This window comes from Perna viridis, chromosome 7, assembly GCF_037379345.1.
Source record: "Perna viridis isolate PV_CMFRI_1.1 ecotype Kerala chromosome 7, ASM3737934v1, whole genome shotgun sequence".
In the NCBI taxonomy this organism is placed as follows: Eukaryota; Metazoa; Mollusca; class Bivalvia; order Mytilida; family Mytilidae; genus Perna; species Perna viridis.
This window is the reverse complement of record NC_142451.1, coordinates 13,207,567-13,224,154: the sequence shown is the minus strand read 5'-3', so window position 1 is coordinate 13,224,154 and position 16,588 is coordinate 13,207,567. Positions and strand designations below refer to the sequence as shown.

The following is a 16,588-nucleotide window of genomic DNA, read 5'->3' as shown; positions in this document are numbered from 1 at the left end:
TATTATTCGTTTCTTTAATATAAGATTTATTTCATATTAAAAGATGTGTTTTTTAATTTTAAATTTCAGGAATACAAAAATATCAATAAACATATGTAATAGCAATGTACAAATTGTTTAAAAAAAGAACAAAATTAGATGCAAAAAAGTGCAAAAATATTTTCACGATAACAACAGATTTCGGCAACTTCGGTCCAATGTTGTTCAACTAATTATTCAGTCTTCAGACGTATGGAGTATTGGCGGGAGTTTTACAGGAGTTATCTCCCCCTGTCCCAGTGCTTGTGGCTAAGATCAATAAAATTCCGAAGTATTTGTTACAATCTGTCACTTATTGAGGAATTCAAAATTTTTGTTCAAAACGCTTAAACCGGCAGGTCGAACTATAAGCGTTACACCGAAAGGGAGAAACGATTGAACAATGCTGTAAGTCTAATGTATCGTTTTTTCTTTAGAAAAACATAGTATTTCTATTATTTCGAAAAAGATGAGACCTTAAACAATCTGAAGCTCCTTGCCAAGCTTTTATGAGAATAATAAAATACCTCTGTGGTTTCAATTAATTTTGGATTTTAATATTTGCCCCAAAGGTATATTTTTATATTTTTTACGAAAAAATGTTATTGAAGTAATTTGCATTCACCAAAAAATGTAAACAAAGTAATTTGCATTGGACAATGACAACTGGGATTCCACGTGGTAATTGATTCCTATAATTAGCATCGGAAATTTGATAAAAACAGATGGGTAACTTTAGTATTAAAGTCACACAATTTATTTGGCTCAAAGAATCATTTCCTCTTCATTCTTTCGTCACTAACTTTTGTATTTTTACCCTTACATGGCAAATTCATATCAACTATGCATGTACAAAAGTTTTTTTTAATATAACTTCTTACAATCTTCTCCATCTCCATTTTCAGTTCGCCTATTAAAAAGATAATTTTATCCTTTTATTATTCAAACAGCAAATAAATATAGTCTATCTCCTCTTGTCGGTATTTTTTTAGTTTCTTGTCGCTAATTCAAGCTTTTTGTCGCTAATTCAAAGTTTCTTGACGCTAATTCAAGTTTCTTGTCGCTTCATGTCGCTAAATCAATTTCTTGTCGCTTCTTGTCGGACCCGCAATTTGCAATATTTCTTATGCAAAAAAAAAAGAAAGAATAACTTTGGATAAATGACAAACAGTTTTACTAATAGATGAAAACACTTTTTATTCAATTATTAGCTTCATTAACCTCATCGCAAATCAGACAGCTTTAAGGGTACAGTAGGACAACCGGAAGCCCAGCGTAGGAAAATATCTAATCACAGGTGGTTGTTGAGGAAGCTGTTTGTTTGTTTGTTTGTTGGAGTTTAACGTCCGAGCAGCAATATTTCAGCTATATTCAGACGATGAACATGAAATGGATGATAAAATGAACATGAAATGAAAAAAAAGGATGGGACACAAGGATAATAGGATCGACAAATTTTGATTGCCACTGGAAAAAGGGGGGATGGGTAAGGTCGAGCAATTTAGCCTCCTGTGGCGGAGCGCAAAGGTTCCTACTCCTATCGAATACCACAGCAGGGTTCTTTAACGTGCGAGGAACGTGGCATCTTTCCCAACACGGTGCACCACTATGGTTTGCGGTCAGGTTTTCCGTATTATAGCCTGACAACCCCAGCATGTAACACGCCAGGGGTACCCCATTCCACCACCTGGGGCACACATCCCAGTTGCTCTGTGGGCAGAGCGCCTAGCCCCCGGCTAGGTTTCTGAGCACTATTTAGTCGCCTTATACGACAAGATTAGCGCTGCTGCAGGCCTATTCTTTTAACACCCGGACCTGCACGGGGCTGTTGAGGAAGCCAATATGGCGGCGTATTTTACGAAAATATTGGGACCCATCTTTTTCAAAATTCCAAGACTGTTACTGCTTAGATAGTAAATCGAATCTGCCTGTTAGAAGATCATAACATGGGACATCAGAGAGCCACGCCTAGGTCGGTATGAACTCAGCAGCATAATATCTGACTAAAATTACGTGCGAAAAATTAGCAGTTTTTTTATTTTGCAAAAATTGAAGCGACGATGTTTCGTGACGCTCGTAAGAAGTATTCGCAATGAAATCTTTTGACTTCTAAGATTTTAGTTAGCCCATACTCGCTTAAATCCTTGAGGTAACATTTTTTGTACTTAATTCGTGTAAATTATTTTCTGATTATGTGGGGAAGTGTCAAAAAAATTATGTTTTTTTTCCAAATCTAGATAAGAAAAGTACAAGATACATAACATTCTAGATCTTTATTTACAAGATATCTCACTCACACACACGAGGTAGAAGTTATCTGACAGATGTGCAAATCACTATGTTGTCAAGGTTCTGTTCACACAATGTATGTTTTTTTTTGTGTCTTTTGATCGCACACAAATCAGACTCTGAGTGTTTTGATAAATGTAGCAAGCTTTTGTTCATACAATGTATGTATGTTTTTTGTGTCTTTTGATCGCACATAAATCAGACTCTGTCTGAGTGTTTTGATAAATGTAGCAAGTGTGAAAGACATTGACCCATTCGTGTACTAATTCAAAGGTATTTGGAAATAGAGTACGCGTTATTTTTCCTATTTATAAGAATTCAATTCCTACATATCATTATTTGCTATTATCATGTAACTTGTAAAGTCAGTATACAATTCAATTCCGAATTCGGATGTTTCATACAGAAGTATATGGAAGTAATCATGTATCACCAAATGATTAAGAGTTATAATCTCCCCTCTTTGCTCATCAGTAAAGTGCAAGACCGTGAAACATCTTTGTACAAAGCATGATTAATCTGCTTTACATCATTCCGTATTTGATATAATCTAGCTTGTAACCCGATTTTTCTCCATATAAAAATGAATTAGGATAAATTTATGGATTTTTTATATCGGCTTCTCTATTTACATTTTCTTATTACCTTTTCCGACATGCACTGTCGTTCACTTCTTCCGAAAAGAATGAACACAAAGTTGGCATTTTACAAGAGTTGTCGTTCTTAGTTGAAAGATGGATGTATGGTGCCCACAAAGAAAAATTACAGATTGTAAGCAGAAAAGACTATATTCGTGTTAAGTATTACGTATTTTGACCGAAAAGCATAATTTGCTTCACCTTGAATCACCTCTACCATTGTCAATGTTTGAATTTCATGTAGATTAGGACTTGCACCAATTGAATTTAAACAAAGGGGTTGGTTCACTTTTCAAGATATTCGGCCCAACTATTTCTTGAAAATTCAATATTCCCCCAACAGTAAGATTTGTTACTTATAATAAACTTTGAATGTCGTCTTTCAACAAAATGATATTGTAGAAAAAGTTCTCTGTCACTTCAGTGAAAACATAGCTATGTCTTATCGATGGTATGATCGTTTGGTGAGTTTTTTCCCCGATTTCCCTACTTCAAACGAAAAATGTAGTATCAGCGCAGCTGTCGAACATCTTTGTATTTTTATGATAAAATCATCGCTTATATGGCTACGTCCACCTTCAATATCTAAGAGTTCGAGAAATGCGCTCTATTAAAATTTTCATGTTGTTTAACTTTTAAGAAGCGTGTTTCGTTTACGCAAATCGGAACATTCCGTTCGGACCGCGTTTTCGTTGTTTATTTTGCCATGGAAACCGAAGCGACATCATCGTGCCAGATTAAACCGCTTACAGATCATGTACAGAAATATAATATGTAATCTTTATTAGAAATATAAATATGCCATCTATAAAGTAGTAAACCGAATAGATGAAATATGTTTGGAAGCGGCAGCAGACGACCACATCGATTGTAAAGTCAGACATCAATACTGGCCAAATTTACTATGTATTTAGTATGTTTTAATTCATATACAATGAAAAATAAATGTAGGTTAAGATATATGACTGCAAGTTGTTGGCAGTGGCAGCAAAATTCAAGAATGAGAAAAAACATATTTTACTGTCGGATCTCGAAATTATCTTCCCGGGTTGATTTTGATATTTTAACATTTCCGTACAAACTTCTCTTTATGCAAATGTATTGCAAGCTAGTTATAATTCATTTATTAATATTGTTAAATCATTTATAAATATTTATAATTGAATTGCAAATATTTATAATTACTTATAAATATTCATAATTCATTCATTAATATTTATAATTCATTTATAAATATTTGTAATTGCCATATTCAAAAATATTTATAATTGAATTATAAATATTAATAAATGATTTATTAATATTAATAAATGATTTATTAATATTAATAAATGATTTATAAATTTTTATAATTGAATTATAAATATTGATAATTGAATTATATATATTCATAAATGAATTATAAATATTTATAATTTATTTATAAATATTAATAAATAGGCATTTTGTCCACTTTGCCTTGCAATACAAATCAAAGGTAAGTGGTTGACTAATACTAACACCCTAAACAGTTTCTATTTCCAAGATTTGTATACCAACAAAATATAGTATTATAGTACAGGACTTTGAAACTGCCTTTTACTTGGACATCTAAAATTTTAATCCTTGGGCAAAGTAAAATGTACAGCAGTTTGGCTGCACATTCTTATTTTCATTATGGTAACAAGCCCTGTAAATTTGTCAAAAGTATCAATTGTGACAGCACTAAATTGAAAATAAAAAATTAAGCCATTTTTTTTTACTGCAGCATTATACTCTGGGGTGTTTGACATGTAAAAAAAGATTTTGAAGGTATTTTTCAATGGAGTAAGTGTATATCAGCAAATATAGATCAGCATTATTTTTTCTTTGAAATTTAACATGGCATGCCTTAGTTATATTTATGCAATCAGAGCGAACAAGAGCAACTTAATTCAATGCAATAATGCATATAGATATGTAAGGCGACCGAGGAAATCACAACATCATACTTATGCATTCGCACTATTATTTTAATATGAATAACTCGTATATTGTTTATTGACAAGTAACTATTGTCTTCTGTTGTAACATAGATATGGTTTGTTTGTTTATTTGTACGGGTTTAACGTCCGAGCAGCAATATTTCAGCTATATTCAGACGATGAACATGAAATTGATGATAAAATGAACATGAAATGAAAAAGGGGTGGGACACAAGGACAATGGGGTCGACAAATTTTGATTGCCACTGGAAATGGGGAGAGGTGGGTAGGGTCGGGCAATTTAGCCTCCTGTGGCGGAGCCCTATGGTTTCTACTCCGGGAGAAAACCACAGTAGGGTTCTTTAACGTGCGAGGAACATGACATCTTTCCCTACACCCACTATGGGTTGCGGTCAGGTTTTCCGTATTATAGCCTGACAACCCCAGCATGTAACAAGCCAGGGGTACCCCATTCAACCACCTGGGGCACACATCCCAGTTGCTCTGAGGGCAGAGCGCTCTAGCCCCCGGCTAGGGTTCTGAGCACTATATAGTCGCCTTTTACGACAAGCTTAGCGCTGCTGCAGGCCTATTCTTTTAACACCCGGACCTGCACGGGGCAACATAGATATGGGATTTCCCTATGATTAAATAATTATATAACCAAGTTAATATTGAGATTAATATGATTTGATGTTATACCATAATTTTGACGTCACAGAAAATGAATCTTTCATTTTCTAATGAATAGGTCATGATTTAATATAAGGATTTTAACTTTATTCAATAGTTTAAACTCCGCCCACCACAAGACGTAATCTGAGGGAGTCAGAACCCCTTGATTTTTTAAATATGGATAATTTGTAAGTACAAAGTATTAGGCTGTTTTGTGAATGAAACTTTCACAAAAATCAATATTGGGTGCTTTCGTTGAGGTACGCGTTAGTGCTGCAACACGATGATAAAATAAAATAATTTCAAATAGTCAGAGGAACTACTTACGTACTTTTGAATTTATCTTCTGTGAGTCCATTACAGATTTAGTAGTCATGATAATTAATACTATAATGACGCTAAAATTGCACACCTACAACCTATTTCATGTTAAAAAAACCATATATACCACGGGTACAATCAACCTATGCCAACATTTCGAAAATAAGGTATGAAAGGGAACTTCAGATAATTGAGTTGGCATTCCTTGAATGTTGGATAAGCAATTCGTAATTAAATGGATTACTTATAAAACAAAATCGAATTAAATTTCACTTTTACCTATAATTTCAAAGTGACAGTAAAACTATCCTCCCAAAGCAGGACTCAAAACCCTGACTTGTGAGGATGCAGTAAAAGTTATCAAGGAAACCAAGGTTATAGCGGTAATCCAAATAATGTAATCCAGGGACAAAGACTAGACATGGAAAACAGACATACACAACGAAGAACATAAAGTAACTAAAATCATACATACAAAGTAACAAAAGCAAATGAGCAACTTGGACTCCACTGAAAGCTGGGAGCATGGAACAGGTGCATCGGTAGGGTAAGCGTCCTCTGCTTTTCTAGAACATGTATTTTAAATTCAATTAATTAAAATAATTTCACTAAGATAGTTTCTCATTTTATGGATATGATTATTTCTAAACAATTAATAATAATTCTTAGTTTACTGTATGAGATTCAGGACAAGTGCAGCAAAAATGTAAATTAGTATTAATTTACATTGTTTCTGCTGGGCTCAGAGTAAATTTAATGCTGAAAGTATTGTCGGTAAAAGGACATGATATCACATTAAAACATGTATAGTTTCACTTTGGCCCCTAATCTATGTGATGAAATTAATTGTCGAAGAAAAACTAAAAAAACAAGAGGTTGCAGCTGGAGTCATGCTAAAAATACCCCACTCAACTTGGGAAAGAAAGACAAGGAGTCGATCGGTAAACAGGAAGCAGATAAACGAGGAACCTGAAAAGGGGAGACACTGTACAAGTCATCATGCAAAAGCAATATTCCAAATATCTTAACATTGCAATCTCTTACGAAAATTTCATTATATATCACCTGAAAAATGACTAAGTGATCGGTAAACAGGAAGTAGATGAGAGTTGAACCAGAAAAGGGAAGATAAAAAATCTGTTACGAAAATTGTAACGAATGGACGAAAAAGATAGTTGCATAGAGTGGATGTACAATAAGTGTATTAATATATTTAAGAATTAGGTGATAAAATACCGAAGTAATAATGTAAATTTCGGTATGCACATAGGAAGATTAATAAAGAAGCCAAATCCGTCACTGTGAAATTCTGCCATGGGATATCACCACAAATATCTAAGAAGAACGGTGAATTTTGTCTATGTTTGTGTTACTTTAAATTTAGACATCAAATGTAGATACAACAATATTGCAATTTCCGATGTAAGATTTTACTGTGAATCTTTGATATCTACCTGTAATCAAGGAAATCATTAGTATCAAGAAGAACGGTGAATTTTGTCTATGTTTGTGTGACTTTAAATTTAGACATCAAATGTAGATGCAACAATATTGCAATTTCCAATGTAAGATTTTACTGTGAATCTTTGATATCTACCTGTAATCAAGGAAATCATTAGTATCAAACCATCTATTGTATTTTGTATGCTGGCATTCCTTGAACATGTATTTTCAAAACGTTGGCATTCCACGAAGACACCATACCACACAGTACATGTTTTGTTTGTTGTTTGTTGGGGTTTAACGTCCGAGCAGCAATATTTCAGCTATATTCAGACAATGAACATGAAATGGATGATAAAATGAACATGAAATGAAAAAAAAAAGGATGGGTCACAAGGATAGTAGGGTCGGCAAATTTTGATTGCCACTGGAAAAAGGGGGGATGGGTAAGGTCGGGCAATTTAGCCTCCTGTGGCGGAGCGCAAAGGTTCCTACTCCTATCGAATACCACAGCAAGGTTCTTTAACGTGCGAGGAACATGGCATCTTTCCCAACACGATGCACCACTATGGTTTGCGGTCAGGTTTTCCGTATCATAGCTTGACAACCCCAGCATGTAACACGCCAGGGGTACCCCATTCCACCACCTGGGGCACACATCCCAGTTGCTCTGTGGGCAGAGCGCCTAGCCCCCGGCTAGGTTTCTGAGCACTATTTAGTCGCCTTATACGACAAGCTTAGCGCTGCTGCAGGCCTATTCTTTTAACACCCGGACCTGCACGGGGTACCACACAGTACAAATTTATATATTTAAACAAATTCTGCGGATTCGTTGTTTAAAGATGTTAACTCGTAAAAAGCGTGGTTAATGTAATACTTATCAATGGCATTAATATAATAATTGTTGAAGACTAAATTCGTTAAGAACCATTTTCGTACATTTTAGCGACATTTCGTGGATTTGTGGAGTCTTAGATATTGATTGACAGTCGACCCTTTCATTACAGGAATTTAAAATGTAAAAAAAAGTACACTGAAAGAAGTATGGTGTATATTAATTTGGGGCAATCATAGCATATGCAAAGACAGGTCAAGACCCTGAGCACTTGGTGTGCACACTCCCGTTTTTTTTTCTCGGAAAAAAATCCCTGGAGTGTGCCAGTGCACCCCTCTTTGGTCAGTCAGCGCGTGTCCTGTATCCATTCCTGAATTAAGATTAATTTGCAAGTTAGATTGCTGCTAAACTCATCTAAGTTCGAATCAGTTCAGGAATAATAACCTGTTTATACACGAAGTGCAGGTTTTATATCATTCATAAAAGTCTACAATGCTTGAACAACAAATTGGTTGTCAACAAACTGTAGACTTTCCAATTAGAATAAACAACATTCTCGACATCTTTATAACTAATCTACCAATACTCACAAACAGAGGCTGCCCTGTCCCTGGATTAAGCAACCATGACATCGTATTAATAGACTCAAACATCATACCAACGAAAAGAAAACCTGCAAAGAGACTCATCTACCTCTGGAAACGTGCCAACATAACAGAGATAAAAAAGACCAATCGGAATATACTGACTTATTCTTAAAGGAACATACCTCTTCCACACCTATCAATACCCTCTGGCTAGCTTTCAAACACTAGTGTATTGAAACATCATCAAAACATGTTCCATCGAAGATGACAACAACACGATTCAACCAGCCATGGATCAACAGAGACATAAAACGTTTATCATGCAGGAAAAAATATGAAAAGTAAAAAAAAAAAATAATTGACAGCTTTATCTCTCAGTTGAAATGCATTTGTTCACTTTTCAATAATTCTTTAAGTTGATATAACGTATATATAATGCATTTTTTCAGATTGCACTCATCTTTGTTCACATTTCGATTCATTCTTTGAAAAAAGTATTTTTTTGGTAAATTAATAATATCGCCCAGATGTGAATAACACATACTCCATTGTTATTAGTGTGTCGGGAAACTTTATTTTTGTAGCTCTTTCGAATGAATCATTGGATTGTGAGAATATAAGACAACGGTAAGTAATGTAGGTTTTCACTGTGTAAATGAAATGATAAAAAAGAAAAGGTATGGTGAAGCGCAACAACCTAAAATAGTTGACAAACATCCAAAATTGATAAAATTAGTAACAAGCTACAAACAATACATACATCTATTGATAGTTACGGATTTCCTGACTAATTTTTTGAGCTGAATCTAAAAATCCTTTTACAGTAAATCTGCAATACTTGACAACCATTATCGATCTCTCGCTTGACAGTGTGACGGGATCGACTTTCGGAAGTACACTTTTTACGTTAAGTATAAAACGCAGAAATGATGTGTCCGTGTATTTACTTTGCAAGATCTTTTTTTCCTATGATTTTGTAATGAAGATCGTCGACCGCAATTTTCATGGAGAATTTACTTTATTTCACTTCCAGTCAGCTTTTAACACATATCTGTCACCTAATATATATCCAGATTTTGTAAAATATAAAAAAAAAAAAAAACAGGTTTAATATTTTTTTTCGTTAAGGTAAACAAAAAAGACCATAACTTATCTGGCATGCCTTCAAAGTTACTACTAAAAGATTCGCGGAATCATATATGTGCCTTGCTATCTGCAAAAAGAAATAATATTCTTTTCCATTCATTGTCCATTTCTTGCCAATTCAAGTTATTTCACAAGGAAGTGGTCTTTTTGGAACAATACATAATTTTGAAAATTTTGATATTTAAGCATTGATGTCGAAAGAGTAATCAAGGTTATAGCATCGTTTAAAAAAGTTAAAGGTTGGAGTCAATACAATTACTCGTTGTATAAAAAATTGTAATATACCTGACAAAAATTCATCGTAAGAAAAGGCTAAACATGCAGAATCTCCTAGAAGGTTATTAAATTATTAATAAATGAGTTTTACAACATCAATGACAAGCATTAATCAAATAAGATAAATGGGCCACAGTCCAGATACGTCAAGTGCTAAAGTATTTATAGGGCTGAATGTTTTCATTCGTAAGCATTATATAACCAACATAAACATGAGTCAGTTATATCGACTACTGATATTTAAGGCTTTTTAAACGCATGCATGATGTCAACAGTAGCTGGCATCTATATACAAATCAACCTCTTATAATCAAAGTATTAGTATGTGGCATGACTACAATTTATTGTGTTTCGTCGTGAAATATTGAAATTGTTACACGACTAAATGCTATACCATTATCTGTAATGAATACGTTAGAATTGTGTACCTTGATATAAAACAACGGACAAAAAAACATTATTAACTATTCTGTAAACATGTGTACAAATGAAATGATATATATTCATAATACTAAGAGGATTAACGAACTCGTATAGCCATACCATTATTAATCCAAAGGATTGCCTAAATATGGAAATCAATGGTCACAAAAACAGTGCTTTACAGTAATATCACAGAGGTACGTACTTGGGGTCGAGTTTTTTTTTTGTTAAGCCAGACAAATCGCGAAATAAGTGTTATTACAACAAATATTGCATTTTTTCTATCCATATTGGGTTTTCTGATATACGGGGTCGACTCGGTATATAGGACGAAAAGGTTCGCAACTCAGTCATTGATCTGTTTATTGATGGGAATACCCATCATTTATATAATATTAAAGCATTTTCGCTTGCAAATCCTTAGAAAATCCTTGTGATTAGAATACACTCTAATTATCCGAAACAATATTTATGTTATGTTCTTGTCCACCGTCGTTTCAGAAAATGTCAGATTAGATGTTTTTAGAAACAGAAAAAAACCGAGAAGACTTCCAAGTGTTAATTTTAAATGAAAATTTTGGACGAGGACCAAAATAGTGCTCTGAATTTAACTTTACTTCGCCCTAACTTAATCATTTTATACCAAACCGGCTCTTGTAAAAAAAATATTTGTTAAAAATGTTCATTAATTGATATCAATATGTGATTACAATAGTTTAACTTACAACTTACGCATGCATCTTTTGTTTGAATGGAGACAAGTAGGATAAATTGATAATAAATAAGTAACTGGAATAATAATTTAAATCTTTGTTGTTATATATATGCAAATTTGTGATTATGCAGATAAAGGAAAAGTAAAGAAATTAGCAAAGAAAAAAAGAAAAAAAGTTGGAAATGTCAAAGTAGTACCTTTCAGCTATTACAACGTATGTTTTTATTCTATTATTTATTTCTAAGACAAATTTTTTTTTGCTGGATAGTTGATTATTCATTTACCTCTTGGTACAAATGTAACTTTTTGGTTGAATAATAAACAAAAAAGAATAGTTAGCCATATGCAGCTTATTATGATATTTTGCTATGTAATATCCATTGTTCAGATGACTAGACGACCAAACGTAGTTTTCATTGTATGTTCAAAGACTACGGTACGTTTTGGTTAATAAAATACTATTATCATATTATTCCTAAGTTTCAATAACTGGTTTGTATTACTTTCCAAAGAACTATTTGTATTTCATTTTCAGTGTGATATCTTTTCTTCAAAAATCAGTTGGTCACATATTTACGGCTAATTGAAAAAAATACCAGCTCCAATTTCAATACTAAATTATGTAAGCTAATAAGTAAGTTAAATAGCTCTCTAAGTAGAAATCTTGGAAAATTGACCTTGATTCTTCTCCTGTGTATTTCATGATGTATAAAGTGATTTAATGTTAAGTTTTTGACGTGTACATTTTTCGCGCAAGTGTACAAAGTTATGGAGATATTGACTCGTTCTTCTAATAAAATCAACCAAAAAATAAAGTAAAGGAATGGCGTGACGAACAAGTGAAAGAGTAATTAAGGGAACCAAAATTAGAGCAGAATATATATTCAAAAGACAAAGACTGTGTTGGAAAAATAGACACGCAAAAAATATAGGCACTAAGTACAGAAGCGTCAGCAGTGGGATGATTCAAATACGTCAAAATAAAAAAGACATGGCCTAAACGTTAAAACATTAGACTGAAACGATCTACATGCACAATGTTGCGAACAATATAAAAAAAAGATTACGCATAAGAACTGAAGATAAGAAACTGCATAACTAAAATAATACATACAAAGAAACAAAAGTGTAAATAAGCTAAACCCAGGGATTTTTTTCATTTTCCATTAAAGAAATTCTATCATGTTGTTTTTTGTAACATGATATTTTGTAGTAATAAACCGTGTATCTTAAATACTCCCAGATGAGAAGCGTCAATGAAACCAAATTTTGAAAGCTGAATCTATTGCCATCGTATTTTAACAAAAACTAATACCGGTTTGAATTCTATATTTTGTTGACGTTATTTTACAGATCAGTTATGAAAGACATGGCATAGTGTTTAATATTTGAGGCAGTCAACATTGAATGGTGTTGTAAATACAAACAGGAAGTAATCGATCTGTTGTTATGATCTAGACCTGCTTGTTTTGTCAACAAAATTGTCGTAGACCTGAACTTGAACTAAATCTAAATTCATTGAAAAAGAAACCAGAATTGTTTGTAAAATTGAAATAACTAGTATTAATATTAACATATTTTTTTACTCTTAAGGTCATAACATAATTTTACACTCTCATGAAGAGGAAGCAGGGACCTTTTATACATTTGTTCTCTGCTAGAAAGTGTAAATCTTAACTTATATAGTCATCATCACAATTCTCTAATATGACCAAGTTTAAAAAAAAAAAAATTCCTAGCAACAAACATTTTAATTTCAATAGACTGCATACTTTTACCATTTGCTTATTTAGACATCAAACACCAAAAAAAAAAAAAAAAAGAATCCGCGTTTTTTAATTGTTAAAGTAAAGAGCGCCATTGAAAAAATGCAGATTTTGATTATTAGTACCTACAAAAGGGCACAATCAAACATTAAAATAAAGTAAAAATAATCTTCAAACTGTAAAATGAGGAAAGGTATAAAATTACAAAGTTGACAATTTTGTATTTGGGAAAGATGCAATACATTTTGTTTGTATCGAATGTCATTGTGTCAAAATCCTTAGTTTGAAGAAGGTTCATTAGTACGCTTGCTGATATACCTCGTGAAACCCTCCAACTAATCAACCCAAAATGAATTATACATGTTATACCTCCAATTTATGTATCAATTTTTCGCCAAACACTTGAACATGTGTTTATAGCATGGACTATGTGTAGTATGACTTTCACCACTTGTTTTTATCACATAAAATGCATTTGTATCATTCCTAGAAAAGGTGTGACATGGAACATCATGAAATATATATTATCGTAAGTCAAGATAAAAATATTTTCTTGTAATACACTGTACTAGAATAGGATTTCAAGAAATTATGAAAAAAATCACCTTAACAAGCATACAAGGAATAAACAGAAACAAAAGAAGACAAACAAACCTGTCTATCTCAGATTTATTAGATAACCAGAAAGGAATGTTTGCTGAAATGCAAGTCACAAATAAATTAATAAAACAACACACAAAACTAGACCGCTAAGTACTAAACGACACATGTCTTTAATTTACGGCAAGAAGATTTTCATGTTTGATGACACTATGCTCGTAGAAAGAAATTCTTAGTCTTTCAGAAGAAACAGAGTACGTTTATCTTCCAGGTCAACCAGATCTATGTCTTAATTCTAGGAGTGTCACCAGGTACCATCACTAGACCAATAAATTTTCAACTAGAAAATTGACTCTGTTCTAAGTAGGTTTCGGATCATTAAAGACACCACTTACTTTTTTCCAGGTTTCTCATATGATAAAGAAACCCAAGGGAGATGACCATTAATAAATTAGTTGTCTCTGTTTTCATTCTGACATCGTAGAATATCCTTGTTGACAATATTGACGACTATTTACTTAACTTTACTTGATTTTACTACACACTCAACAATACTTAGAGCTTGAAGTAAAACAATAGAAAGAGATCACCAACGAAGAGGTTATCGACATTTGAATGGTGTGTATATTTGATTAGGTCACTCGCATTGTCAGATTTTAATCCTTTATTTCCAAGTAAAGGAGGATAATATATACTACAAACAAGAAATAAAACTATGAAAGAATTGCTAAAAAAAATGAATTAATAATCAAATAACATTTAAAATTAAATAACACGTATGTTCCAAATGAATCGCGTTTTTACCGGGTGTGTTTGAAGTGAACACATGAAATATTCAAAACAACATTAAACAAGATATACCCCGATCGTTATCCCTGTAACTCTTTTTTGTAATGATGCATATATCAAGATGTCTTAGCCACGTGGATTGTTAGGGATATTAAATTAAATAGACGTTGTTCTGTAGATTAAAACAGAAAGTTTGGTTTATATTTTCTTAATAAATTAAAAAAAAGTTTTATCACGCTTTATCATGTATTTCACTGCACCAAGTTGACAGCTTATTTACTAATTTTGACTCTTGTTTGTAGAACACGAATACCGGAATTATTACAGCCACTATGGAAGCCGGAGCTTCAGATAGCCATAAAACCATTTTATCCATTATTTCACTTTGAAACGCATGTACTGATTCAGTTAATTTCACTGTCCTACTTTATCTTTGATTTTCTCACTTTGTATCATTTCATATATCCCTTGTCGGTTTGTGATTACAAGTTTGGTTATTTTGTGAAAACCTATTTTTGAATATACAAATGTACCTTATCTGCCAGTCAGAATGTATCAACATGCAATAATTGCCCAGTAGCAACTATACTTAACTTTTTCGATCTGTGATTCCTTGGAATCAACAACTAATGAATACTGAATTTATCTTGTCGATTATTCCTTCATTTTTTACATTTCTAATGCTGCTATTTGTGAAAACACTTCTTCACTTGACTATCCAGTCAAAATGACATCATTCCCACAATTTTAAGCTGAGTCGTGAAAGGTACACGACAATGTTTTGTGAATGACATATAGTACAAACACGTCACCATTACATAAATACGACAATAAGGAATAAACGTTTGATTTACGTGCTTTTATTATTATAGTTTTAATCATTTATGTTTTTACCACTTTAGTCATGTAACATAATATAATATTCAAAACACCTGTATTTTCAAAATAGACGGTTTATTGCAATTCAAGGAATATTTTTTTCTCTTATGGGAAAACAACTTTTAACAAATGTGTATCACGTTTTTTTATATTGTCTATAACATTATTTTAGTCTTTCAAAGAACAATCAAGGGTATCAAGATTCTAGCTGAAATCGAAAGCATGCAATCAAAGAACAAAGACCAGACATGAACAACAAACACAACAGAAAGCATAAAATAACCTTTTAAGTTAACAGAAGTAAACTCGGACTCCACTAAAATTTGGGAGCATGAACCAGGTGTATCGGTAGGGTAAGCGTCCTCTGCTTTAATAGAAACACCCGCCGTGATGCTCATAAAAAATTGACAAGACCTTTTGAAAAATCCGAAAATTCAAGATTTGGTGTTTCCTGCTTCACTTGATACTTGAATGTAAGTACTGATCATGTAATTCATACTAACAAAGTGATATACTACTATCTGATACAATTAAAGTTAAGAGGCGCGTAAATTTATGCCTCTGGCGATCACGGCGAAACATATACGTATATTGTTATGCGAATTATCTCCTTTACCCGTGTTTTTCTAGAAGTTAGTCGTAAACGTAGTATGTTTTGGAAATCTCCGTTTATCATTATTACCAAAGCCTCCCAAGTGACCAGTAAATTTTAATGTTATATTTACAGAAAGAGGTTTTAAGTTAAAAAAAATAGATTTTTGGAATATTTTTGTGGTATTTTTTACATTTTTTTTATATATTTATAACCCTTAGTATAAGTTTACTTTCAATTAAACTTTGTATTAGTAATTGTGAATTTATTTTTCAAACGTCTAAACATTTGATTAAGGTTCCGCTGAAGTAAAACAAACCAAAAACTGAAAGTTAAATATTTTATTATTGTATGTCATAATAACATCATATCATATACCAAAATGTTCCTCTCATTTAGCACAAGCTTTCTAAGCCATTTAAAAACATTTTTCCATTGGGAACAAATTGTGCTCCTTTACTTGCTGACCTATTCCTTCACTCTTATGAGGCTGACTTTATAGCTGATCTGATCAGAAAGAAAGAATATCGTTAGGCTAGATCCTTCAATCTCAGTTCCGCTATATATATGACGTATTATCTTTAAGCAATCTTAATTTCGGGGATTTGATACATCACCCCATACAACTACGCAAAAGAATTTGAGATAAAGGA

The 16,588-nt window shown here is 32.7% G+C and overlaps 1 long non-coding RNA gene across 1 annotated transcript; it reads left to right on the top strand.

Moving 5' to 3' along the window:
- The first annotated feature begins 10,438 nt into the window (after positions 1-10,438).
- On the top strand, positions 10,439-12,741 carry LOC148611389 (uncharacterized). The gene is made up of 3 exons (XR_015923937.1): positions 10,439-10,791; positions 11,441-11,523; positions 12,663-12,741. It is a non-coding gene; the product is annotated as an uncharacterized LOC148611389 (long non-coding RNA).
- The last annotated feature ends 3,847 nt before the right edge of the window (positions 12,742-16,588 follow it).